This window comes from Pongo pygmaeus, chromosome 5 (assembly GCF_028885625.2).
Source record: "Pongo pygmaeus isolate AG05252 chromosome 5, NHGRI_mPonPyg2-v2.0_pri, whole genome shotgun sequence".
In the NCBI taxonomy this organism is placed as follows: Eukaryota; Metazoa; Chordata; class Mammalia; order Primates; family Hominidae; genus Pongo; species Pongo pygmaeus.
Window position 1 is genome coordinate 15,238,192 of NC_072378.2, and position 25,971 is coordinate 15,264,162.

General features: G+C 42.3%; 1 protein-coding gene and 2 non-coding genes across 9 annotated transcripts in view; 2 read left to right on the forward strand and 1 right to left on the reverse strand.

Annotated features, from left to right (window-relative positions):
• JARID2 (jumonji and AT-rich interaction domain containing 2) overlaps nt 1-25,971 on the forward strand; it is a 278,177-nt gene that overhangs the window by 52,472 nt on the left and 199,734 nt on the right. For 2 of the 7 annotated variants that reach the window (XM_054491180.2, XM_054491181.2), the window contains exon 1: nt 21,303-21,728. The exons of the other annotated variants lie outside the window; for them this stretch is intronic. The gene's annotated coding sequence lies outside the window, so the exon portion shown is untranslated. Of the gene's footprint in view, nt 1-21,302; nt 21,729-25,971 lie in introns of those variants that run through there. 7 annotated transcript variants of the gene reach the window in all.
• On the forward strand, nt 16,399-16,505 carry LOC129039679 (U6 spliceosomal RNA). The gene has a single exon (XR_008503400.2). It is a non-coding gene; the product is annotated as a U6 spliceosomal RNA (small nuclear RNA).
• On the reverse strand, nt 25,825-25,930 carry LOC129039717 (U6 spliceosomal RNA). The gene has a single exon (XR_008503433.1). It is a non-coding gene; the product is annotated as a U6 spliceosomal RNA (small nuclear RNA).

A 25,971-nucleotide genomic window follows, 5' to 3' on the forward strand; every position in this document is an offset into this window, starting at 1 on the left:
AACATGGTGAAACCCCGCCTCTAGGAAAAATACAAAAATTAGCTGGGTGTGGTGGTGCATGCCTCTAGTCCCAGCTACCCGGGAGGCTGAGGCAGGAGAATTGCTTGAACCCAGGAGGCAGAGGTTGCAGTGAGCCGAGATCATGCCACTGCACTCCAGCCTGGGCAACAGAGTGACTCCATCTCAAAAAAAAAAAAAAGAAAAAATTTCCTTGAGTTTCTTATGTTTTGTTAACTTTCTGTTATTTGTACAGTTGAAACCTCAGAGGATTAGGATAATTGCCTTTTCCAGTTTCCCTGAGCTGCTGAAAATAAACTTTCATATTTTTACTCTCCATACTCAGTATAGTTTACATTTTTAAAAGTGAACATTTATACATGTATTACTTACAAAAACACTCCCTTCTGTCAGTAAAGACCCAAATCAATCCACTAGCAAAATAGAACAAGAGAAGTTAGTGCTGGGTATCCTTAAATGTGTTCTGAGAATTATTTTATTGGGGGGGGTGCGGGTGGAGCGGAGAAGATGCTTTGGTGGTGAAATAATTTTGGGGTACTTGGATTCTAAGAGGATCATGGTGTACACGAACACATCTGAAGGAAAGAAACCTGGCTATCTGTACCCGACATTTCTCAAACTTCACTGACCCGTGAGCCTTAATTTTGAATACAACCCCTTGGACATAGGGTTCTCTGGAGCCTCCTTTGAGAAGGACCAAAGTGTTGTAAAGAACGTTGAGTGTAGATTGTGTCCCTGCTGCCAACACCTAATTTGTAAGGATGAGGGCATCAGTAGCGTAGCTTGTAATCTTCATCGGGCTCTCAAAATTTAGGTGTCTGTACAACAGAGGTGTGTTTGGTAGAGGAAGGGATGACTGGGATCATGAGTTAAGGTCTTGCATACTGAGGTGGTGGGGCAGTTTTAGAGGGAACCAAAACATTTGTTGAGTCCCAGCTTTTCATCAGGACTCCTGTGCTTTGTGTCAGAAATAGGTGCCATCCCTTTTTCTATAGGAAGGAATTTATAGTTTGGAGAAGGTAGAGTTGGATTTGGAACCTCAGTTGGCCTGTGTTGAGAACTGCTGATTTCCTGCTCAGTTAGGCCAGTTAGGGGGAAATAAGAAGACTGCCAAAACCTGTGGCTTGCGTCTCAGTTCCCTTTCTCCAGCCACTGCACCAGAATTTGGGCGCCGCACAGATGGTTCTCAGTGGCAGTTCGCAGAGCGGTCCTCATTTGGCCGGAAGCTACTCAGGCAGCCTCTGTTTCCTCACTTCAGCGGGGTGGGCTTGGGTGTGGGTGAAAGAGATAAGATATTTAGCAGTGAGTCATTTTTTTCTGGTAGTTTGACCTGGTTGCTTTGAGGATGATTGCTTCATCCTTTCTCATACTTTACCCACTGTCCCTTAGGAAAATGGGGGTCCTGTCTGGCCAGTGTTGTTGGTATCTCAGGCCCTGTGGATGTGGGATTCTGTATATCTGTTGAACTGCCTGTTTCCTCCCAACCTCCAAAAGGTTATAATGTCCCCATTCTTCTATGAGTGACCAACATGGAATGCCATGTATGCTCAAAATATGATTTCTGATTGGCCCAGTGTTTGTAAGAAGAAACCTCTGATTTGGGGTGTGCTTCTTTATCTCCTGCATTTGGGGTTGGGATAGGCTGAAATCTGTTGGAAAAATTTTCCGCAGTGAAGGTTGGATGGGTGTTCTGTCCTGTTTTTAATTCTTTGACCACAGGACCTTTTCTCTTGTAAGCACTTAAAAACCTCAAAGGCTAATGAGCAAAGCCTGGTCTGACGTATATTTTAAGGAAAGGTGTATAATAATACATGTGTACAAGGAGGGAAGCGGAGAAGGGCCTGGAAGTAGAAGGGATCATTCCCCTGCAATTGGATAAATGACATTTATGCTGCATTCCATGTAAGCTTTTGGGCCTGGAAACCTTCCCCTCCCATTTTCCTGAGATACTGTGCTTGTTGTGAGCTCATTCAGAGTAATAAACTGTACCCGTAATTCATGAGCTTGCAAGGCCTCCTTTAACCGCTTGCAGCCAGGAGACTAATGACAACGTTTAAAATTACAGATTGCTCATTTTGGAGTCTATCTGTTTCGAGTTATGAATGAAATTTATTAGCCACTTACTGGACAGTAGAACCTGTTTGCAAAGACCCAGTGTCCTCTGTGTGTGTGTGTGTGTGTGTGTGTGTGTAAGAGAGAGAAAGAGGAGGGGTAGAGAAAGGGAGCAAGCAGTCCCCCTTTTATCTGTGATTCTTAGAGGTGTTACAGGACGCAGTAACCATGAGGACTCTGATGTTGCACTGAAGTTGAATTCTTACTTGGAAAGTTTAGGTCTGGGACGGAAGGGTGACAGAAAAAGGTTAAGGTTACCCACACTCTTATCAGTGATAGTTATCAATGAGTGACTGTTGGTAGACAGCAAGCAAATGATACTGGGGTAAGAAGGTTCTGGATATAAAAGAACTAGGTAAGATTGCAAATGTAGTCTCTCTATAAACTAGATACTCAAAAGCAAATGTTTAAAGCAGCGTATAAGTAACTGGGTTGTCCATAACTATTTCAGAAATGGCTACAATTACTCAAATCCCAGGTCTTTAAAAATTCCAAAGGAACAGCAAGGGCCACATAAAGAGGAAAAGCTGCAAAATGGTAGGGTGGTACCTGAGTTAGCAAATGGGAGCTTGAGCTCTTTTTTACTATAAATTTTTTTTCTTTTTTCACAGAGTGCCGAGAGTATTAGCAGACCTTTAATGCATTTAGAAGTGACACCGTATTAATCATGCGCATTTCACTTTCTGTCATGAGTTCTATACATTTTGGCTTGAAATCACTCATCAGTGTGATATTTAGAGATTTACTACATCTCATTCATACCTTTATTTTTTTTCTAGCCCTCTCACCCAGGTTTCATCTGAGTGACTAGAAGTGGCGTTTATTTATTGACTGTGGAGGTTAACTTACACTGATGGATGATTGCAGTCCATTTTCCACTAAGCGAGTATTACATGAAATGAGTATTGTTGACCACATTTTATTTTCTCTTGTGGAATTAACTCAATAGTCTGTAAGTCCTTAAAAGTAGTTTTTGTGGGATGAGTCTCTTCCTTTTCCCATAGTGATTTGATAGGAAGACTGAATGAAAAAACAATAGTTGTCTTGTATATTTGAAACATACGGAAAATTATGTGGATACTCAAGCATTAAATTCAAATCAGTAAATGGGGCTGCCCTCTTTGGTATGTTGGTAAACATGTTTTATTATTAGCTTGAGAAGGAAATACCTGGTGTAGTGACTAAGACTGTATGTAATAGGGAAAGAGAACTACTTACTTTTCTAGAGCAGTAAAAGTTTTGATTAATATAGATGATCAGTGTTTGTGAATTGTACATTGGTATGTGTTTTTGGTCATTAGTAACTTAATGGAAAAGTATATGTCAAGAGAAAGAATAGTTTATAGCTCTTTGGACATAGGAGGGAAAGGTGATACCTTTTCATCTTTCTGAATGAAAGATGATAATTCCTGATCTCAATTCTTCATTTTACAGGTATTTTACCATTATTACCAACATGTTACTTGAAGAGTAATGAAGAGGCTGGGTGCAGTGGCTCATGCCTGTAATCCCAGCACTTTGGGAGGCCGAGGTGGGCAGATCACCTGAGGTCAGGAGTTCGAGACCAGCCTGGCCAACATGGTGAAACCCTATCTCTACTAAAAATACAAAAATTAGTTGGGCGTGGTGGTGTGCGCCTGTAATCCTAGTGACTCAGGAGGCTGAACCTGGGAAGCGGAGTTGCAGTGAGCTGAGATTGCGCCACTGCACTCCATCCTGGGCGACACAGCGAGACTCTGTCTCGGGGAAAAAAAAAAAGAGTAATGAAGAGAAAGCTTTCCATTGTTGACGTAGTAGTTCAAAGCCTAATGGTGTTTTTGCCTTGATAATCAGAAAGATTTATTCCTATGCTTTATATTGATTGTGGTCACTGTACTTTCTTTTACATGTTTTCTTTGCTAGATTTGTTAATTTTTATGGTGACCCACTTTTAGTTAAGTGAGAATTTCTTTCTAAATCAGGGCTGTCCATTGCCTAGGATAGCCAACCTTAAGGCAAAGGATAACATATAACCTCATTTTGTATCTGTTTATTGTGATCACAGGTTATTTGGTGGTTACTTATTTTTTATTTATTTTTTGAGATGGAGTCTTGCTATGTTGCCCAGGCTGGAGTGCAATGGCGTGATCTCGGCTCACTGCAACCTCTGCCTCCTGGGTTCAACGATTCTTCTGCCTCAGCTTCCCAAGCAGCTGGGATTATAGGCACCTGCCACCATGCCCAGCTAATTTTTGTATTTTTTAGTAGAGATGGGGTTTCAGGTTGGTTTCGAACTCCTGACCTCAGGTGATCCACCCACCTCGGCCTCCCAAAGTGCTGGGATTATAGGCATGAGCCAGCACTTTGGGATTATAGGGCCAGGTGGTTATTTTTCAAAGTGAGCCATGGCCATGAAGTTAAATGACAAAGGATTTTGAGTAAATTCGAAGTTATGCCAGGAATTATAATCCTAATTGATAATTTATAAAGGTAGCCTACAGAATTTTAGGTCTTACTGTGACAAACTAGTAGCAACTGGTTCCTCGAACAGCTTTCTGGTGGAATGTGTGATGATGATGTAAGGCATTTATCCTATAGGCAGTGCACCTCGAACTTGAACATTCATAGGCATCACCTGGGGATCTTGTTGAAATGTTGCACATTCAGGGGTTCATTCTGTTTCAGGCAGGGCCTGAGGGTGTGCATTTCAAATAAGCTCCCAAGTATGCTACTGCTTTGCCTTGAGTAGCAAGGCTGTGGGCAGTAATTCTGCACGGGCAGTGTGGCTGGCCAGAGGCTCATTGCCTCTCATGCAAAGCCAGTTAACTCCTGACCTTCCCTCTTTGGGGGGTGCTTTTTAAGCCTTAGGGCTTGATTCTTTAAAGTCCAACATTTTTGTTCGTAGGCTTTCTGTACATTTATTGGAAGCACTGTTTAATATGCTTCTCACCTCTTTGCCCGGCCAAATAATACCCAATGTGAGAAGAGTTGCCCCTCCTTTGTTATTATTTCAACAATGTGATTAAAACAATTTGGGAATGCTTTGAATACTGACCTCAACATTTTGCTCCCAAAGAAAAAACCCAAACTCAATCACCATTAAACAAAATAAGCTTGTTGAACAAGGAAATAGAAGTTTTCAACAATTTGACAATGGTATTTCAGGTGCAGAGGTTACTGTTTGTATTATTAGTGTAAGGTGCCTTCTTTTTAGTTCATCTGGGCGAATGCTGGCTGCAAGTTTAATAATCGGTAATCTTGAAACCAGCATTAAACCCAGGGCATAATTTAGTGGTTGAGAGCACTGGGTTGAAACGTCAACAACAGTGATAATTCGTTTAAGCTGTGTGACTCTAGGCACATTGCTTATGTTCTCTGGGCCTCCGTTTCTTCAGCTGAGAGATAGTCACAGTCTCAACCTTGGTCTGGGTTGCTGTGGGGATTAAAGGAGGTAATAAATGTCAACTGCTGTAAACAGTCCTAGAGTAAGTGCAGGTGATAGTGCTTACTCCCCCTAATAACCAGCCTTGATAACCAGCTGAGGGTGCAGGGCTCAGGAGCCTCAAGATCAGCTGCCCATCTCGCTGTGTGGCCTCAGTTGTCCCCAGCCTCCTTTTGCTCCTTTTCCTCCGTCCTGGAGCTGGTGGTAGAGAATGGACATAATTTGCTGATCCCCCCGCACTGTAACTTGGGTAGTTAAACCTGCACTTTTTGGTAAAATCTGGAGAGGTGATAATTTATTCACTTTTTTTTAGAGGACTCTAAAGCCAGAGGATTCTAAGCCTCCAGGCCACCTCTCCCAGTCCGTCCAAGTTGCAGACACCAGAGAGCAGCCAGCTCATGGTTACAGTCCTTCTCTGAAGCAGCCAGACAATCATCAGAAGGCCCTTCACAGACTCCCATATCTAGATGAGTGATGCTTTACTTTTGACCTTTGTAGCGTAGCCTTTCCCCCTCTAACCCTTTAATCATCTCTTTAAAAAAATCAATCAACAAATATTTATTGAACGTTTCCTTGTAGGCTTTAAAATCCACCCGTAGGCTTCTCTGTGACTCTTCAGCATTTCTGCCCTGCATCCAGAGAGAATGCAGTAGCTCTGGGCAATTTACGTAGTATCTGCTTTCTTAGATTATGAGCATTTTCTGTTTTTCCTGGGAGTCCATGGGCGTGTCCAGTGCTGGCAGGGGGCACGATCGGGTTGCAAGGTTGCGGTGGTGCATCTTGTTTGCTTGGTTAGATGCAGGGAGGGGTGGAGCAGCTGTTTCCAGCATGTGTTTCGCTCTCTTTATTGGCCCTTTCCTTTCAGCTTTTTACAACCAGTCGTGATGGAACATTTAAGACCTGTTTTGGGGTCACCACAACCAAGTTTTCTCTTCTCACTGATTGGCAGGAGGGGTGCCCACTGGGAGCCAGCACAAGTCTGGGATTTTTTGGTTGGACAGGGTTTCTTGCCTGCAGTTTCCAGCTGGTGAATGAGCCGGGGCTTGAGGAAGTTGTCAGAGGCCTTCCATCTTTCAAATGTTGGCCATGTAGCTAGTATTGTTGAAGAAAACGTGAAGAAGGATTTTAAGAAATGGCCATTGAAGATTGATGTTGGCTGGTCATCCTGCACACTGTCCCTACTTTATGTAGCGTAATGCAGGATTTCTTATTCAGAGAGCAGCTCCGCTGTGGGCCTACCCCAGGAGAAAAGGGTGCAGGGAGAGTGCTGGCACTGGCTAATTCTGTCACTCCACTTTGGAGAGGGGAGAAGCCTCCTGAGCAGCTGAATGCCTTTGGTTGTTTCCAGTTTTCGCCACGCTAAATTTCATTCTTCATCCTCCTGCTCTTGTCCTACAACATAGCTTAGCTTAGAGTTAAAATTGGTTTCATTCTTTAGTGCTGTGTTTCTTTCTCTTCTTGTTTGCATTTGTGGATGAATTTAGGTTGAAGCTACAATGTGGTTCTGATGTGTGAGTAAAGCACCTCATTTTCCCCTAACCACAGCCTCGTCACTGGGTACTTGGCAGAAGCAGACACCATTGTTGACTGAAAATAAATGGAGTTCAAGGGGTCTTCAGCGTTCTTGGCCTTGATTCCTCCCACCCCTGTCTCTTTGGAGCACCCCTCCAATATCTAATTGTTAACATTCTGTGTGTGAGAGATGTATTATGTATTAACTGTTTAAATAAAGTCCTGTGAATTCCTTGGACAGTGTATTATGAATTTACAAGGGAGTTCACTATATCTTTAGGTATTTGTGTTATATGCATTATCTTACCCATTAATACATTATTCTGAACTTTTGTAAGGAAAGAATTTTCTACTATTCATCTGTGGTTTTGGTTACAGTTTTTACAATGCAGAGACAAATTCCAGTTCCATTTCTGGTGGTCCACTTGTGGAAGCAAATCTATCTTTCTAAACGTCAGATTTTTAGAAGCTCTACCAGCAATCCTCGAGACTTACAGTTTTCCTGGGTTTCTGTTGGCAAGTAACTTCAACTTTTCGTATTTTGAGATCACAAGTGGCAGACGCTCTTAAGTGCTTCACAGTTAGGTTGTTAAGATTTGAGGGGGACAGTCTCCTTTGGTGTTGAGTTCATCATCCACAGCAGTAGAAACAACAAAAAGTCAAGAATTCCTTCCCCCTGCAGTGAGCCAGCCAGCCTCTTTTCTCATTAACAACATAGTCATATTTCTTTTTTTTTTTTTTTTTTTTGTTTCGAGATGGAGTTTTCCTCTTGTTGTCCAGGCTGGAGTGCAATGGCACAATCTCGGCTCCCTGCAACCTCTGCCTCCCAGGTTCAAGCGATTCTCCTGCCTCAGCCTCATGAGTAGCTGGGATTACAAGCGCCTGCCACCACGCCCAGCTAGTTTTTGTATTTTTAGTGGAGACACAGTCTCACCATGTTGGCCAGGCTGGTCTTGAACTCCTGACCTCAGGTGATCCACCTGCCTCAGCCTCCCAAGGTGCTGGGATTACAGGCGTGAGCCACTGCGCCTGGCCCAACATAGTCATATTTCATAAGGATCATACTGTTTATTTAGTCCATATTCTGGGGAAAGGGGGAAAATATCCTTTTCCTTAAACTTAATTTTTAGGTACTTAAAATTTTTTTTGACTTTTGTTAAAACCTAGGAATAAAAACACATGGGGCAAGTGGAGTGAAGGAAAATGGAAAGTGGGGAAATAGGCAGCTTATTTTTTTCCTGACTTTACCCATGTACCTTGAAGTTAATATATATAGTTTATATTATATTATTATATATAATCAATTATATTAATATATATTATATATATATTTTTAACATTAAAAAAATTTAGACTGGGCATGGTGGCTCATGCCTGTAATCCCAGCACTTTGGGAGGCCGAGGCAGGCGGATCACAAGATCAGAAGCTTGAGACCAACCTGGCCAACACAGTGAAACCCGTCTCTACTAAAGGTACACAAAAAATTAGCTGGGCGTGGTGGCAGGTGCCTGTAGTCCCAGCTACTCAGGAGGCTGAGGCAGGAGAATCGCCTGAACCCGGGAGGCGGAGGTTGCAGTGAGCCGAGACAGTTCCACTGCACTCCAGTCTGGGCTACAGAGTGAGACTCTGTCTCAAAGAAGAAGAAAACATTTTTTTCTGTCGCCCAGACTGGAGTGCAGTCGCGCTCACTGCAGCCTCTGTCCCCCCGGATTCAGGTGATTCTCCTGCCTCAGCCTCCCTAGGAGCTGGGATCATAGGCATGCGGCACCATTTTCGGCTAAGTTTTGTATTTTTAGTAGAGATGGGGTTTTGCCATGTTGCCCAGGCTGGTCTCAGACGACATCAGGTGATCTTCCTGCCTGTGACTACCACAGTTCTGGGATTACAGGCGTGATCCCAGTTTTGTTTTGTTTTTAGTACATTGCAATTAATGTTTACATTCAAACTTTAAAATTCCTTGGATCTTTGTTTTTGGGATGGGGTTGTGGTTCTTCTCCCCCACCAGAAAATGTGATTTAGCTGCCTCATTTTGGGTATTTTTCTTTTCTGATGACTTACCTCTATTGAAAACTTTGTAGTTTGTGGGGAGAAATTTTGTATGTTTCTGTACCTCAGCTACTAGGTTCTCCCTTTAATTATGTGATTAGTTTAATTTCAGATTTATTACTAGGAGCTCATGAGAAATATGTTCATTGCCCAAATTTGCTAGGATAGCAGAGCCTAGTTTTATCTAATTTGCAGAGTTCATTATCATGCATAATTCATTGGTCCAAGAAATTCAGACTCCCAGCCAGCGTAGCTTCAAACTTAATTATTTTCTCAGGAGTCAGTCAGGTGTCAACTAAAACAAGCACTTGATAAGCTATAGACCCTGACATGGTTTTGTTCTGCTCAAAACTTTCGAGTTTCCATTCTAATCTTGATGCACAGAATGGTTGGTAACAGTTCTTCCTCCTTAAATTTTTCTGGTTTTCTGAAAGGGTGCAGGGAATGCCCTCACCCCTTAGCAGCTTCTAGTCCTCTTCCTTAATCCTTTACCTCTTTTCTCATTATTATACTAGTGAATTTTGTTTAATTCCTTTGTGCTGGTTTGGAACAAGTGCCATGTTAAATATCATTTCTGTGATGGAGTGCAGGTTTATAAATGAACTTTTAGAAGGTGGGCGATTTGAAAGTGATTCTGTGTGGGAATAGAAGCCAGAGGGGCCAGATTCAAAGTCCATCTGGATCTGGAGCCTTATTTATTGTCACCAAGAACTGGATGTTCGTGCTGTTTGTCATTTCCCTCAACTCAGCCTCTCTAAAGATAATGGCTTTTCACAGAAGCCTAAATGTAATGCTTTCTTCATTCCCTTACTTCCCTTTAAAATCTTGCATATAAACATTGATAGAAATCCAGAAAGAGAGAGTCCTGTTTTCTCCCCTGTGGTTAAATAGTGACAGTTGATCTACTGAATACCTTCCTTCCTTAAAAACAAAGAGATTAGGTAATTACAGCAAATGCGGTCATTAGCCTCATCTGCTCTTATTATCTTATTATATATTTATTACTGTGAGAGCCAAGAGATGTGAGGATAAGCCAGACTCCCCCTACTTTGAAAAGACAGAAATTGTAAAAACACGTTGCTGTACCATGGTCACTAATGGAATCTGCAGTTTGATCCACCATGACTTTTGCTTACTGGTGAAATTGGTTTTCTTATATTTTGTGAACAGTAAATAGGCTATGTGCTTGGATAATAGTTAGGCTAATATAGGAAAATTTAATCATGGCCTTTCTCAAGTTTAATTTGAAAGAGTGCAGTGGGGAAGTCCCCTGCAGGGTGGAAATCGTAGTAGTTGAACATGAGTGACCTTTTTGGTTGACTGACTGCCCTTCCTGTGAAGCTGGCCCAATATCTTTCCCCTGTCAGGATTACTTCCTGTCTCAGCCTGAATAGTTTAAGTAGCTGCAAGATTGATGTTGGATATCTCTGGGAAAATTCCATTGTCTTGAATTTAACTAACAGAATACCTCTTTCCATTTCTTTCATTGTGTTCCATTTTTGACCTCGGAAGGAACTAAACATTATTTCTCATCCATCAGACTCATTGTTCATCATCTTTGGGCTTAAAAATCCTGTGTTCCCTCAGTCATTTCTTTTATGAAGGTTTCAGGTGCCTCATTATTCTCTATGTGGAGACTGTGTTAGTGTCTTTAAAAATTGACATTCCATGTTTTAAGCATCTAGTATGCACTATAAGTAGTATGATATTTTGCATCCATTTCACTCAGACACCCTGCTTCTAGGAATTTGGCCACAAGGATGTGTAGTAAGTATTTTACTGTGTATCCCAGTGAAAAATGGAAACCAATAGGGGATTGGTTAAATTACGGATCATCTGTTCCGTGCAGTCATTAAAATGAAATGGTAGCAAGAATGTTGACTGACATAAAGTAAGTGAAAAAAGCAAGTGAGAAAACAGTATTTACAGTTTAATTTTTTTGTCTTATCTTGGAAAATTTAGTAAATATATGTATACATATATAAGCATACATATATAAACGTGTGTATGTGTGTGTATATATATATATGTATGCTTTGACAAATGAAGTGGTGGTGTAGGCACAGGTGGGAGGGGCAACTAATCCACACTGAGGGATGAAAGAAGACTTGAAGGACAGGGATTAGCCAGGTGAAGATGGGATTGGCCAGCAGTGTGTTCCAAAGTGAAAGTGGAAAGCCCAGAGGTGAGAAGTGGCATGGAAGAGTTTAGGAAGAGGGACGGATGCTCAGGATATAAGGCTTATCTATATTTTCTCCAGGAAACATGTATTACTCTGTAATAAACAAAAAAAATGGTACCTAGAAAGCCTCCTCTTCCAAAGAAGAAAGTCAGGGAAGCAGCGGGAAAACAGATTGCTTTGTTGCTTTAAGGCTGTGGATTTTGGACTCTTAATGAGTTTAAGGCCAGGGAGGCTTTCCCAGGTTGGCTGGATGGGCTGGGGCTGGGTGTCTCTGGTGAAACAGATGAATTCCAGATAGGTAATTTAATTTCCAGAGGTGCCGCACAAATGCCTTTGCCTCCTGCTACTGGTTAGAGCAAAACAAGCATGTGATTTATGTAAAAATACATGAATATTAGTTTTTATCAAAACCCTGCAGAAGAAAAACAGTAGAAAAAATGATACTTCCTGCCATAGCCTGTTTGTGGAATGAAATTAAGAAAATCAGTATTCTTTACAAATGACTAGTCACAGTGGAACTGGTCTGTTGAACCTACCCTTTGTAGATAGCATTAATAGATCACCCTCTCCCACATTACTCCAACCATAACAGAAATAGTGATTTACATAGGAAAATGCAAGCTGAATTAAACAAGGATGGCCCTGAATTCTACTGTAGGGATTCTTAAGATGGCACAAGCTAGGCTGTGAATGCCTTGGCCTCCTCTCTTCTCCCCTGTTTGTGGGTCATGGTCCCCTCTGGATTTCTTGCTGGGTAGTTCTGGAGGGAAGGGGATGCCCTTCTACCTAAGCATCTATCTGCAGGTGCAGAGATGGGATGGGCCTAAGTGTTCTGAGATCTTCCAGGAGATGGGATTTCAATCTCCAGAATTCCCATCCCCCCTTGGCTCTTTGGTGGCCCAGTTCTGGAAGTTGAGATTTAGACCAAGATTATTGTCTTAAAATAAATCTTGGATGTGACTCCTGCCAGGATGACTTGTAAATAATTTCGTGCCAGAAACTGAGCTGACTTTGGTTTGTGGGCTGGAGGTGGCTGATTCCAACTCTGGGAATTCATTCTAATTTTTGGTGCCCTGTTCGCTCTTCAGTTGTCTTCTCACGGCTGCCTGCCCAGTCCCTTTGTGGGAATGGGCACCCTCATAGAGTGAATATGAGGACTTCACATCCTTTGGGATGTGGGTATTTTAGTTCCAGGGCTAACATGGCACGTTTGCAGTGAGATAGTTGCTATAATAATTCTATAATAAGCTGTTGGTCTCAGAGACCCTTTCGCGTGGCGTATCAATGGGGCTTGTGACAGTAGGAGTTGGAATCTTAGAGGATTCGTATCACCCTTGCTCCTAATCCAGTAAGCCCTAGCAGTGCCAATTACCAGCCTCACACCACCTTGTACCAGTCGTGAGCATGGTGAGTCTCTCTGGTACACTTTCACATTAGAAAAAGTCTGAAGAGGCTGGGCTCATGCCTGTAATCCCAAAACTTTGGGAGGCCATGGCGGGCTGATTACCTGAGGTTGGGAGTTCAAGACTAGCCTGACCAACATGGAGAAACCCCATCTCTACTAAAAATACAAAATTAGCCAGGCATGGTGGCGCTTGCCTGTAATCCCAGCTACATGGGAAGGCTGAGGCAGGAGAACCTGGGAGGCGGAGTTTGCGGTGAGCCGAGATCGTGCCATTGTACTCCAGCCTGGGCAACAGGAGCGAAACTCCGTCTCAAGAAAGAAAGAAAAAGAAAAAGTCTGAAGACTTGTGAGCAAGCCTTTTCTCCCCCATAGGTGAATATTCGATCTGCCTTTCTGCACAACACAAAAGCAAATTCCTTAACACAAGCCACAGGTGGCACTCTGATTCGGCTTGCAAAAAAGGTAACCGTTTTTTTTTCTTTTTTCTTTTAATATTTTCCTTAAAAATTTTTTTCCTCTTAATACCCTAAGCCCCAAAAGGGAGTTTGTATTGTAAAATATTCTTTAATAAGTCACTATTAACCACATGAAACTGGGGGAAATTTTCCACATTTGAACCAGGTCCCTGGATTGTATTGCCAGAGGTGTGGCTTTTGGCATTAACTTTTATTTAATTTGGATGGCTACTTTCTAGAGAAATCAATTTAACCTAAAAAATTGTCATAGCTCATTCTACATATGCACTCCTACTGTTCTAGATTTAAAAAACAAAAACAAAAACCTAAGTCAGTTTTGATTTTGAGATGGAGTCTTGGCCTGTCACCCAGGCTGGAGTGCAGTGGTGCGATCTTGGCTCACTGCAGCCTTCACCTCCCAGGTTCAAGCAGTTCCCTTCCTCAGCCTCCCGACTAGCTGGGATTACAGGTGTCCGCCACCACACATGGCTAATTTTTGTATTTTTAGTAGAGACAGGGTTTCACTATCTTGGCCAGGCTGGGCTCGAACTCCTGACCTCGTGATCCACCCACCTCGGCCCCCCAAAGTGCTGGGATTACAGGCGTGAGCCACCATGCCCGGCCTCAGTTTGGATTTTTAAAAAAACAATCTTATTGAAGTAAAATTTACACATGCAGCCATTTCAGGTGTACACTGTGATAACTTACGACAACTGCACACATCTGGGTTTTACCATCCCATCAATATATGCACCTCCTGTCACCGGAGAAAGCTCCCCTGTGCTCCTGTCCTGTGCTCCCATGCCAACGCCGACCTGCTTTCTTGCACTGTAGATTAGCGTTGCCTAAAAGTGTAGATGGAAGCACTTTTGTGTCTACATCCCTTCACTTTGCTTTGAGATTCATCCAGGTTGTGTGTATGGTTTGTTCATTCCTGTTATGGTGCAGTAGTCTCCTCTCCTCCCCTCCCCTCCCCTCCCCTCCCCTCCCCTCACCTCCCCTCCCCTCTCCGTTCTTCCTGTGACTCGCTCATTGTCTGTGTTTCTTTTTTTCCCTGTAAGCCTGGCCTGGTCCTTTCGTTATTCCCTGTAGTCTTTTTCTCAAGTGGGCATTAAAGCAACCTTATCTTTCACTCACACTGAAAGAACCTAGTAACTGAGAGATGATCCAGCCAGATTCTGCCCTTAGCTTTACCCCTCACCACCCCACTAGGGGACAAAACAAGCAAATATACTGACAGACCCAAGCCTTGTTCCGACGAAACACTGGAGTTCTCTAGGTTCAGCATCTTTCCTGCAAACCAAGCTGCAGCCTCCAGTTTCAGAATAGTGCCTTCCATAAAGTCTGTGGGAGCTTTCCGTTTATGTTGCTTGTTTTTAAACAATCTTCTTAGAAAAGAATTTAGTGCTGTTAATGGATTGCTGTCGGAGGTTTTTTGTACGTTACAGAGTTAGGCAGTGGACACCTGTCCTCTGCTTCCTGATCTCCTTTTGATGGTTAGGGAGAATATGTTGACTTAGAATAGCAAGGAGCCATGGCACCCCAAGGAAACAGGAAAAACCTCAGTTTTCATGGATGAGAAAGTCCCATTCTATTGTCTGTGTGTGCCTGAGTGTGTACACTGTAACATCTCATTTTTAGTTGTATGAAGAAAGCGCTGTGGCTGAGAACCAGTGTTTGGAGGTTGGGGTAGGGTAGCCTGGGTTTATAGTCACTACATGTCCCAGCTCCCCAAGCCCTAGGAGGTACTGCACAAGCAGTACAGACAGGGTCTTGCATTTGTGCCTCTTCATTGGTGACTTCCCATTTTGAAGAGTGCCAGCTTTTCTGGGAAGTCTGCTGCCAACACTGAGCCGAGCCAGGGTTGCTGTTCACATCTAAGCAGGCAGGGTGTTGGTGCCACGGCAGCATGCTGTCCTTGAGAGCACTGTGGGATTTGCGGTGTGCCGTACAGATTCAGAAATGGTGTATTTTTCTTGTGGCATTAGTGTTTTGACTTGCAAATCTGGAAAAGAACAGGAAGTCTTGGTGGAAACACTCTCTGGCTGATGTATAGAAACTTGTGGAGTTAACTGCATTTTAAGCACCAATTATTAGAAAATGAATTTCTTCTCACTTGGGGAGATTTCTTGCAGATCTTAAATACATTTGTCATCTAAACCTCTTCTCCTAGGGGCAGATGATCCCTGCCCTGGGTCTAGGAGAGTAGACATTGGTAATTATCTTTGGCCTGTCTCTCCCCAAATATCCTTATACCTTCTGCTGGCCCATGGCTGTCCAGAAGCCCTCATGGAGGTGCTGCTTTTGTTTTTATCTCTTCATTTGGGGAGAAGATACTGCATCTGGACCCAAGGCCAAAGGTGTCCTGATGTTGAGTCCTTCTAATTCTGGGTAGCCATGAACAGTGCTCCTGTTCATAGATAAGGTCAAGGGGACGGGCTTAAGATTAAGCTCAGTTAGTGGATGGCAGAGGCCGTATTCAAATTAATCTTGGTCTACTCTGCAGGTTGCTGTGGCTCCTGTTTCCCCGACTCCTGTGCTCTCCTGCTGTGATTCTGTCAAATTGCCCATTTATTTATAACATTTGCCACTACTTCAAATACTTTGCTATTTATGTGGTTTTGGTTTTGTCTGCTAGAATATAAAGTAATACAATAATTTAAAAAAATGAAGAGCAAGAATCTTTTTGTTCTTGAGGTGAATCTTCTTGCTTATAAATTTACCTCAAGCACCTGGAAACAGTGCCTGGCATGTGGTACTTAAGTATTTGTTAAAATAATGAATAATAAGTAAATAGCATTTTGAAATTTGCTGTCATTCAAATTATGATTTGTGGTGTTAGAGTTCTTATAGGCAGGTCTTAGTTTTAATAAATGACATTGGGAGCTAGTTATAAATCATACATTAGACATAGTTTAATCAGTTTGGTGCTTGTGTATAGAAGCGGACAGAACCCTGGAGATACAGTTGAGGCCTCTTGAGTGAGAGGAGAGAGGAAACTTGCATTGGAACAGTGTCACAGACAATCCGTGGTACATAGATGCCAGAGGTAGACACTGTAGGTTAGGGAAGGTTTGGGGACTGTGAAATGAATGGGCAGCAATAATCAGTGAATTATTATAAATTGCCTTTATTACTGTTGGTTTCCCGACTACTTCAGTAAAACCAAAAAATATGCACATACTTAGCCTGGTGTGTTCAGTCGGAGTTGCCGTTATAGAAAAGCCTTTCAGAAGAAACAGAAGAGTGATCCTTTCAGCAGCACATATACTAAAATTGGAACGATACAGAGAAGATTAGCATGGCCCGTATGCAAGTGTGACATGGAAATTTGTGAAGCATTCCATATTTTTATGTATTGGAAAATCAGGTTTGGGTTATGCAGTTTCTAAAATCAAAGAATATTTCATCCTCAGCAATATGTTTTGAATAGTATTTTGTCTCAGAAATAATTTTTACATAATAAATAATACCTATATTAATGAAGAACAAAAGGAAATAGAAGAGCAACGTGCTTGTCCAAAAATTCTCAGTGTGTATAAGTGAAGAGTTTAGACATGTTTTTATTGCAAACAACTTCCTTCAGCTGCCAGGTAGTAGACAATCTACAGGACTAGGGAGGATGAGAGATGTCCCTTTAGAATGCTGTTTGAACCCATGATGGATGAATTAGCAAGGTTGATGCCCATCTATACCAGCTGGCTTTCCAAGATTTATGTGACCTGTTGCCTTGTCTTGGAGAACTCCAGTCTCTCTCATGTAGCTTTGATCTTTACTGTGGGAATCATAGTGCAGTCAGTAAAACATAGGGTCAAGTGCTCAGTCTGCCATTTTAACACAGAAAACTTACATATTTAGAAGTAGTCACGTATCTAGAGTGTGACTGGAATACCTGAATAATTGAGATGAGATATGGTCAAAAAAGTGAAATATCTTCAGCTGCTTCAGGTCGCTTTTAGGCTGCAAATCCCCAGAAGTTGTGGTTGTCCTGAAGTTACCAAAATAAATGAGTGGTGTTTTGCCCAATTCTGTTTTTTCAACTTGAGAGTTCTGTTAAAATTGTTAGCAGAACTGGGAAAGTGCGTTAATGAAGCAAGCAAGTCCTGTAGTGTGTGCTAACTGGGCCCAGTGTGCCGTCCATACGTTTAGTACGTTCATTAGTGATTTCAGACATGAGTTTCTTAGGGCTCCCAAATTTATGAAAGAAGTAAGTGATGACTTCCAAATTCTTTGTCTTCAGATTGATTTAAAGTGACTGAGGGCATAAGCTGGAACCAAGATTAGAAAGAACAAAGTTTACACGGGTGCTGCTTCCTTTTTTTTTCATCCCACGAATGTTATCTTAAGTATTTTCTCAACTAATACGAAAAGTACCACTGAAGTGGGGTCTGCTGGCTTGAAAACATGTGTGAAATACAGATTCTATGGGTTTTTTTTGACATGGAGTCTCACTCTTGCTAAGGCTGGAGTGCAGTGGCACGATCTCTGCTCACTGCAACCTTCGTCTGCCTCCTGGGTTCAAGCGATTCTCCTGCCTCAGCCTCCCTAGTAGCTGGGACTACAGGTACACGTATAGAGACAGGGTTTTATGAACTCCTGAACTCAAGTGGTCTGCCCACCTCGGCCACCCAAAGTGTTGGGATTACAGACATGAGCCACCATACCCGGCCAGATTCTATGCTTCTTTCTCAAATGTAGTTGCTACCCTACAGAGGTGGCCAGTTAGGAGTGTTTCATAATGAAGATTATGTCTTTAATCATTGTGAGGTGTGTTGCTGAGGACAGTAGTCCTTATGCTTGTGCTGGTTAGAAGTGAAGAAATTTTGAACTGTTCTTGCTATTTATTTTGAGATGGAGTCTCGCTGTGTTGCCCAGGCAGGAGTGCAGTGGTGTGATCTCAGCTCACTGCCACCTCCGCCTCCCAGATTGCGGGATTACAGGCGCCCACCACCATGCCCAGCTAATTTTTATAAAAATTTTTGGTAGAGACGGGGTTTCACCATGTTGGCCAGGCTGGTCTTGAACCCCTGACCTCAGATGATCCTCCTGCCTTGGCCTCCTGAAGTGCTGGGATTACAGGCAAGAGCCAGCGCACCTGGCCCACAGCTATTGTTTTTAACACAGCTTTGAAAGCAGTATGATTTGGTTAATAGGATGACTACGGCTAGATACCCTGGGTTTGAATCTCAGCTCTCTCTGTGGAATGACCTTGAGCAAGTCATTTAGCCAGCCTGTGCTTCAAGTTGCTTGTGTAAAATGGGGATAGTAGTATCTTTGTTATAGAGTTGCTGTGGGGTTTCAATGAGTGTATGTTTGGTCTAGAATGAATCTCTTGTAGACAGTCTTGAGTATAATGGGTTGTGATTTCGTGCTTCTTGTCCCATCAGTTATTTATAATTAGAATTGGTACTTTGTTGCATGTACTTAATTTGATTTTATCTATTTAGCAGTAGAATTTTTTTTCATCAGAAATAATTTCTTCCTGTCTGTCTGTGAAATCCCCTTGAGAAAGGGGTAAGAAATAGCTCTGAGGACCAGTTGAAAAATAATCGATCTGAAACACAACAGACAATATTAACATGTCAGTTTTTTCTGTTTTGCAGGAAAATGCAAGTCTCATTTAGGATAATAGTTTGATTTCCCGAGGTGGTTATGGTTATGGTTTTGTATAACTGAGAGTCATTTAAAGGTGATGCATAGGTTTGCAGGTAGAAATACAGTTTTGTTTGAAATCTGGGGTATTCAACCGACATTGTGGTAAGAGTAATTTCCCCCAAAACTCCCTAGGAAATTTTTACCTTGTACTTCAGTAAACCTGGAGTCTTGCCTTTTGAACTTAAAGTGAGGTTGAACTTCATCAGTAAAGGTGAGTTTTCCCCAAAGGTACCTGAATGCTTGCCCTGTGACTGATGGGTCCATAGTCCACTGCCAGAAGGTACCCTCTTGCGTCTCGGAGGTGCTGGTTCTGCAGTATCTTTTTTGAGTTTTAGTTGGAGTTTCTCTTGTTGAGAATTTTGAATCTCAGAAAATGCAATGGCTGCGTGGGTGTTTGTTTAGCTGCACACCCTTCATCTTCAGGGTGGATGCACCCTTGGGTGGCGTTGCACACAGCTGGCGTGTGGAGAGCCGATCCCTCCAGGGTTTGTTTCTTTAATACCAGACATGCTCCCACAAAACTGGTGTATTTAGTCGTCTCCTCTTCTGCTGTGTTTGTTGCTGGCCAGCAGTGCCTGCAAGTTCCAGCAGATGAGGTGAGGACAGACAGTGAGGTAGAGGCTAGTCTGTTTGCCTGGGTTCACTGAAGTTGCTAGGTTTTGAGTTTGCTCCAGATTAGTGAATATATCAGCCGTGAGAATAAGAGTGATTAAAGCATGGTGGCGCATGCCTGTAATCCCAGCTACTGGGGAGGCTGAGGCAGGAGAATCACTTGAAACCTGGAGGCAGAGGTTACAATGAGTCGAGATCCCGCCACCGCACTCCAGCCTGGGTTACAAGAGCAAAACTCCTTTTCCAAAAGAAAAAAAAGATTAAACAAATAGGACTTCTCCATTTGTATTTAAACTTCAAAGAGAAAGCTGAACTCCAAGGCCCAGCTGGAGGACACGTGGATCCAGCCAGCATGTTAGATGTAGGCAATTGGAGAAGGACAGGGAGGCAGCAGTGAGGTGCAGGGGGATGAGGCACATAGTTGTCTACATGAAACAGGCAGGTCTTTGTTTTCGTATACCTAGAATGGTTTCCATGAAGCAAGAACTTCCAGGTTTTTGTTGTTTTTTGTTTATGCTTTGGTGATGGTGGTTGCTGCCATCTGGAGAAAAGCTGCCTTTGCAGCCCCGCAACTGTGCAGTTGCTGGGAGTGAGCAGGCTGGGAACCACACGCTCTTGTTCTGACATTCACTGGAGGCACCCCCCTCCCCTTTCCTTACAAGGCATCTCAGAGGATTGTCATTTGAGGCAGGCCGGATTCACTGGTGTGACTGTTTCAGGACTGGCTTGTCTCATTAAAAAACATTTTTTGGAGCAGAAACAATGAGGGGTGGGAAAGGCAACAAAAGCCTCTTGAGATTCCCGGATTGCTCAGGATGTTATAAACAGTAAGTGCTGCTTTTGATCTTGGAGGGTGGTGTGGGGTAGGCGAGAAAGGGGGTGGTGGTTATTGGGAAGAGGGCTGGAGCCAGACAACCATAATGGCTTGTCCAAAGGCTGCTGTGAATCCCAGTGGCAAAGAGCTCTGCACTTCCCGCTAATTTCTGTTTTCTTTACTGTGGCTGGCTTCATTAAAAGGACATAAGGAAGCAGCCTAGACATTCAGTCCAATCAGTTTTCTAGGGTAGCAGATGAAAAATAAAAGTGGGCCTTTTGTAGTTACGGAGAAAGTAAGTAGGATGGCTAGCTTTTATGGCTTATTCACTTTCTTGCAGGGAGAGAGGATGCTGTCTGTCTCATATGTATATAACATGCTTGGAATGCTATAAGTTATCAAAGAGATTCATTAGACGAGCACAGATCTTTCATTCTGTCTTGAAACATGGCAAGGTTTGAAGTTGGTGGACCAATGAGAAGCTGTGCTGCCTTGAACAATAATTTTAAAAGAGTTGCTCTGACAGTCAGCATATCTTTTGTAATTTTTTCCTCTCTGTGGTTCTGCAGTGGCCATTTTGTGTCTGAGTGACATGGAATTTCTGTGTTTCTTTTTTCTTTTTTTTGGAGACAGAGTCTCCCTCAAGCCAGTTGCCCAGGATGGAGTCCAGTGGTGTGATCTCAGCTCATTGCAACCTCTGCCTCCCGTGTTCAAGCGATTCTTGTGCCTCCGTCTCCTGAGTAGCTGGGAGCACAAGTGTGCGCCACTGTGCCCTGCCCATTTTTTTGTGTATGTGTTTTTAGTAGAGACGGGCTTTCACCATGTTGGCCAGGCTGGTCTTGAACTCCTGTCCTCAAGTGATCCAACTGCTTCACCCTTTACATGCATGAGCCACTGCATCCGGTCTGTCCATAGTTTCTGGAACACAATTAGGAAATGAGATCTGTGTTTGAGGGAGAAGCAGGAAAAGTTTAACCTGAGGATGGCCCTTTAACTTTATATGATGAAAAACTACCTAATCAATGGTTGCAGATTATGTAAATTAAAATAGTGGTGGGTCCTTCTTAAACTAATTATGCAAATTTGATGCAGTCATCAAGGCTTCTTGCTTCACTGCATCATTTATCTTTCGATTTCAGAGAAGTTCAGCCCCTTGACTCTTTCCTTATTTGAACTGGAGCTAAGCACTGAGATATTTCAGCCATACTCTTGTTAGGGAGTGTATCTATGTAAATACAAGTAATTTTAAGTAGACAAGTCTGTATTAGTAGAACCTGGTTACTTTTATCTTACCGGTTTCTTCCATTGTTTTATTAGTATGTTTCAAATATTTACCATGGTGAGCCGAATAGCTTCTGATCTGTGTGGATCGGTATCCAACAAAAACTGACTAGAAGAGACTGTGGTTGTGGAAGCTTGTGAAGAGAATGGAAAATGTATTACAGTGTTAATGTCCTCTACAATTCCAGTGCCTTAGTATTCAGTTAAGACACAGGTAAGGTGTTAGTTATAAGCCGGTAATTCAAGTAAGGTTAACTCTGTTTCTTTTCCATCATAACCAGTTGAAAAGAGGAAGACTTCACATTTAATTAGGTAGTTCGTAGAATGTAAGTGTGAGAATAGAAAAATTAAGAAACTCAGTGATTGTACTTTACACAAATTAGAGTGGATTGGTAGCTTTGGGGGATTTAAGTGGTTTGAAGTAGGTGAAATGATGACTGTTCATTATCAAAAGCATACATAAATGTGATTTGTAGTTTATTTTGAAACCTACTGTACTTTAAATTCATCTGGTATTCATTACAATGCAGTTCTTAAAGAAGATGAAACTACATAGCTAATGACCCAAATGTTTCCTTCTTATCTAATCAGGAATCCTTCTTTAGTACCTAGATTAGATGTTATTCAGAAAGGATAATATAGGAAATAATTACTGTATTTCATTTGTGGAGTTAACCATATGGCCTCTAATTCATTTTCATATGCAATATATGTAGAGACCAGTCTATAGTATTTTCAGCCATGGCCATGCCAGAATATGATTCATTCTCTCTCTCTCTCTCTCTTTCTGTGTGTGTGTGTGTGAGTTAAACTTGCATGTGAAATATGACTTGCAGTTTGTAGTAATTTTGTGATATTGGTGCATTTTCTCATCTTGTTTGGGAGTTTTATGAAATGTTAGAATTCGAATTTGGGTATGGGAGGCAGTGTATCATATGAATGATTTCATTATTACAAGTACTATTTTGCAGTAGTTAGTATGTTGTGAGCAGATTGAAAATGCCAGGAACTTAAAAGAATTTTAGGAAGAAAATAACTAGATCTGTGCAAGAATTCAACAGTCTGATTGCTCAGTGTTATCAATTACAAAACACCTGGCCCTGTGCCATGATATATATACTATATATCAGTATAATCAGTATACTGATTTAATATCAGTATAATCATACACCTTCTTGTGGGGATAAAGGGAATGAAGGGAATGTCATTTTTTTACATCACAAAGAAAAATCATGAAATTATTAATAGTTGTTTGTGAGTTGTCCACTCTGTAACTGAGGCTAACTATGAACTAATGAACTAACATGAGTGTTTTGGAATATTAATTGCGGCACATATTTCATTAATGGGAACCTGCAATTCAAATGATGTTTGACCAGGAAATATTTAACAAGTCTGTAAACCTTTTTGATTGGGCCTTGAAACATGGTTTGTAGCTTTTTATTACTTCTGCTTTGTTTCTTAAATGTGGGTGGCAGTGAAATCAAGTTCTCTATTCAGAACCAAAGACTGACTGTCAGGGGGTTTATCTACTTCGTAACTTGTCATTAGAGAACATGATTTCCTTCAGTTTCTCCTCGTATTTACAAGCCAATTGCTTGACTCTCCTTTGGGTCAGTGGCTAAGTAAGTTAACAAGAACAAACAAGAGAAATGCTGTCTTTGAAGATATGAGACTTCAATAATAGAGTGTGAGTTAGAATAGCAATCTAATTTTATAATTGGAAGAATCCTTTTTTTTTTTTTTTTTTTTTTTTTTTTTGAGATTGAGTCTCACTTTGTCGCCCAGGTTGGAGTGCAGCGGTGTGATCTCGGCTCACTGCAAACTTCGCCTCCCAGGTTCAAGCAATTCTCCTGCCTTAGCCTCCCGAGTAGCTGGGGTTACACTGCCCAGCACTATGCCCAGCTAATTTTTTTGTATTTTTAGTAGAGACGGGGTTTCACCATGTTGGCCAGGCTGGCCTCCAACTCCTGACCTGGTTGTTCGCCTGCCTCCCAAAGTGCTGGAATTACAGGCGTGAGCCACCGCGCCCAGCCTGGATGAATTCTTTAAGTATTAGATTTAGTGTCTAGTGGTTAATGGGAGAATGGGAAATCTGCATAGCTCCTGTTTGGTAGCATGAAAAACACGTAATTGTAATTTCAAATATCCAAACAGGCTTGTAGAATCATAGGGTCATTTGTTGGAGCTTAGTTTTCAAGGAGCAATAAGAGTGAGGAAAAGGTGCACAGGCTTCTGTGCTTCTGATTCTGAGACTTGGTTAGAGGGCACTCGCCAGGCGTGGTGACACACTCCTGTAGTCCTAGCTATGCAAGCCATATTCACTATTCATCACTCTCTGGACCAATTATTGATTTGCAAGTTCCTGTGAAATGTTTTATCACCCAGTGTGTTTTGTCTGTGTACAGGAAGCACTGGATACACCGGCTAGGTGTGTGCTTTAACATTCTTCCCTGATTCCTTTTCTTCCAGTGGGAGATACTGGTAGCATCTACCTACCCTGCAAGGATTTAATGAGTTTTAATGACATGAGAAATGCTTAGATTTCAGAGATTTGTCTAAACCCAAATACCTGGGCCATATTTTTAGCCAGGAGTCAGGGAATATCTGCACTAAGCCACTGGCTGACCCAAAACTTCTCTCTTTAAGTCATTTGGCCAAACAGCAAATTAGGGAGCCAACAGCTCATTTTGGGGGTGATGTTTTGTATGAGAAGTTGGTGAACCCGGGGGTAGCAGTAGGGGTGATTTCAGCATAGAGAAGAGGAGATAGTTGATTTCCTAAACCACTTCCAAATTATGTCTTCAAACAAAATAAAACTTTCCCCCTGAATTCCAAATTCCAGAATATTAGGCATAACCATAATATAAACATAACAGCATACTCTTAAACCAGAGAGAAAAATTCCAAGCTGTTCTGAATTATCTGGTTCATTTGAGATTGGACTGTATGCAATTTGGTCGTAGCAGCAGGCTCATTCTAGCAAATGCTAAGGTAGCAAACACCAGGACTGTAGGTTACTTTTCCTCACAACATTCTGGTTGTAGGTTTCCTGACACATTCATTCTGGCTGTTTTTCTTTTCCACTCTGTGGTACGAAACCTCTTAGATCTGTGTGGGTGGTGGGCTTTTGCCTGCCAGACATGCAGGCACAGCCTGGTTTCCCAAATGCATTTCTCCCGCATTGCCTTCTCTATCCATTAAGCGTATCTTAACTGTGTAGGATTAGCTGTGTCTTGTTCTTTCCTTTTCTTTCTTACAATCACAGGAATGAGCTGGGTGTGTGTGTGTGACTCACCCTAGCCTAGCCTGGGTGTGCTACAGCACCGGGAAATCCTGCCCTCTTGGCCTACCCATAATAGATATGTGGCTTGGCCTTCTCTCTTCGGTGCTTTTCCCTTGACAGCAAGCTTGTCATCTTTTGTCTTGAACTTTATTGCTCAGAGACCACCCTACTGCTGTCCTTTTACTTCACATCTTCAAATTCAGTCACATACTGAGGTACTAGGGGTTTGGACTTAAGCATAAGACTTTTTAGGGGACACAAGGCAGCCTGTAACATTTCTTAACACGGCCTTTCAAAGAAAATTCCTTTTGTTGGGTGTGGTGGCTCACGCCTGTAATCCCTGCTCTTTGGGAGGCTGAGGCAGGCATATCGCAACATGGTGAGATCCTCTCTCTACTCAAAATACAAAAATTAGCCGGGTATGGTGGTGTGCGCCTGTAATCCCAGCTACTCTGGAGGCCACGTGAGAATCACTTGAGCCCTGGAGGCAGAAGATGCAGTGAGCTGATCGTGCCACTGTACTCCAGCCTGGGTGACAGAGCAAGATTCTGTCAAAAAATAAAAAAGGCTGGGTGCGGTGGCTCACGCCTGTAATCCCAGCACTTTGGGAGGCTGAGGCGGGCGGATCATGAAGTCAGCAGATCGAGACCATCCTGGCTAACACGGTGAAACCCCGTCTCTACTAAAAATACAAAAAATTAGCCGGGTGTGGTGGCAGTCGCCTGTAGTCCCAGCTACTCAGGCTGAGGCAGGAGAATGGCATGAACCGGGCAGGCTGAGCTTGCAGTGAGCCAAGGTTGGGCCACTGCACTCCAGCCTGGGGGACAGAGCTAGACTCTGTCTCAAAAGAAAAAAAAACTGGAAAAAAAAATCCTTTTTGATTTGTGTGAAACCCAAGGTATTATCATTCATCCTTTTGTGTGTCCTAGGAAATCTTTGTATAACCTAAGATTGGAAAGATTATCTCTTGTGTTTCCTCTTGGAGTTTTATAATTTTTTTCCCCCACATTTTGCTTGTGATCACTTTAAAAAGAAAAGCTTCACGTATTTGCATGTCATCTTTATACGGGGGACATGTTATCTTCTCTGTAATGTTCCAGTTTTAATATATGAGCTGCCAAAGTGAGCACTATGACCCCCTCCTTTTTCTTTTTCTTTTTTTTAAAAGAGA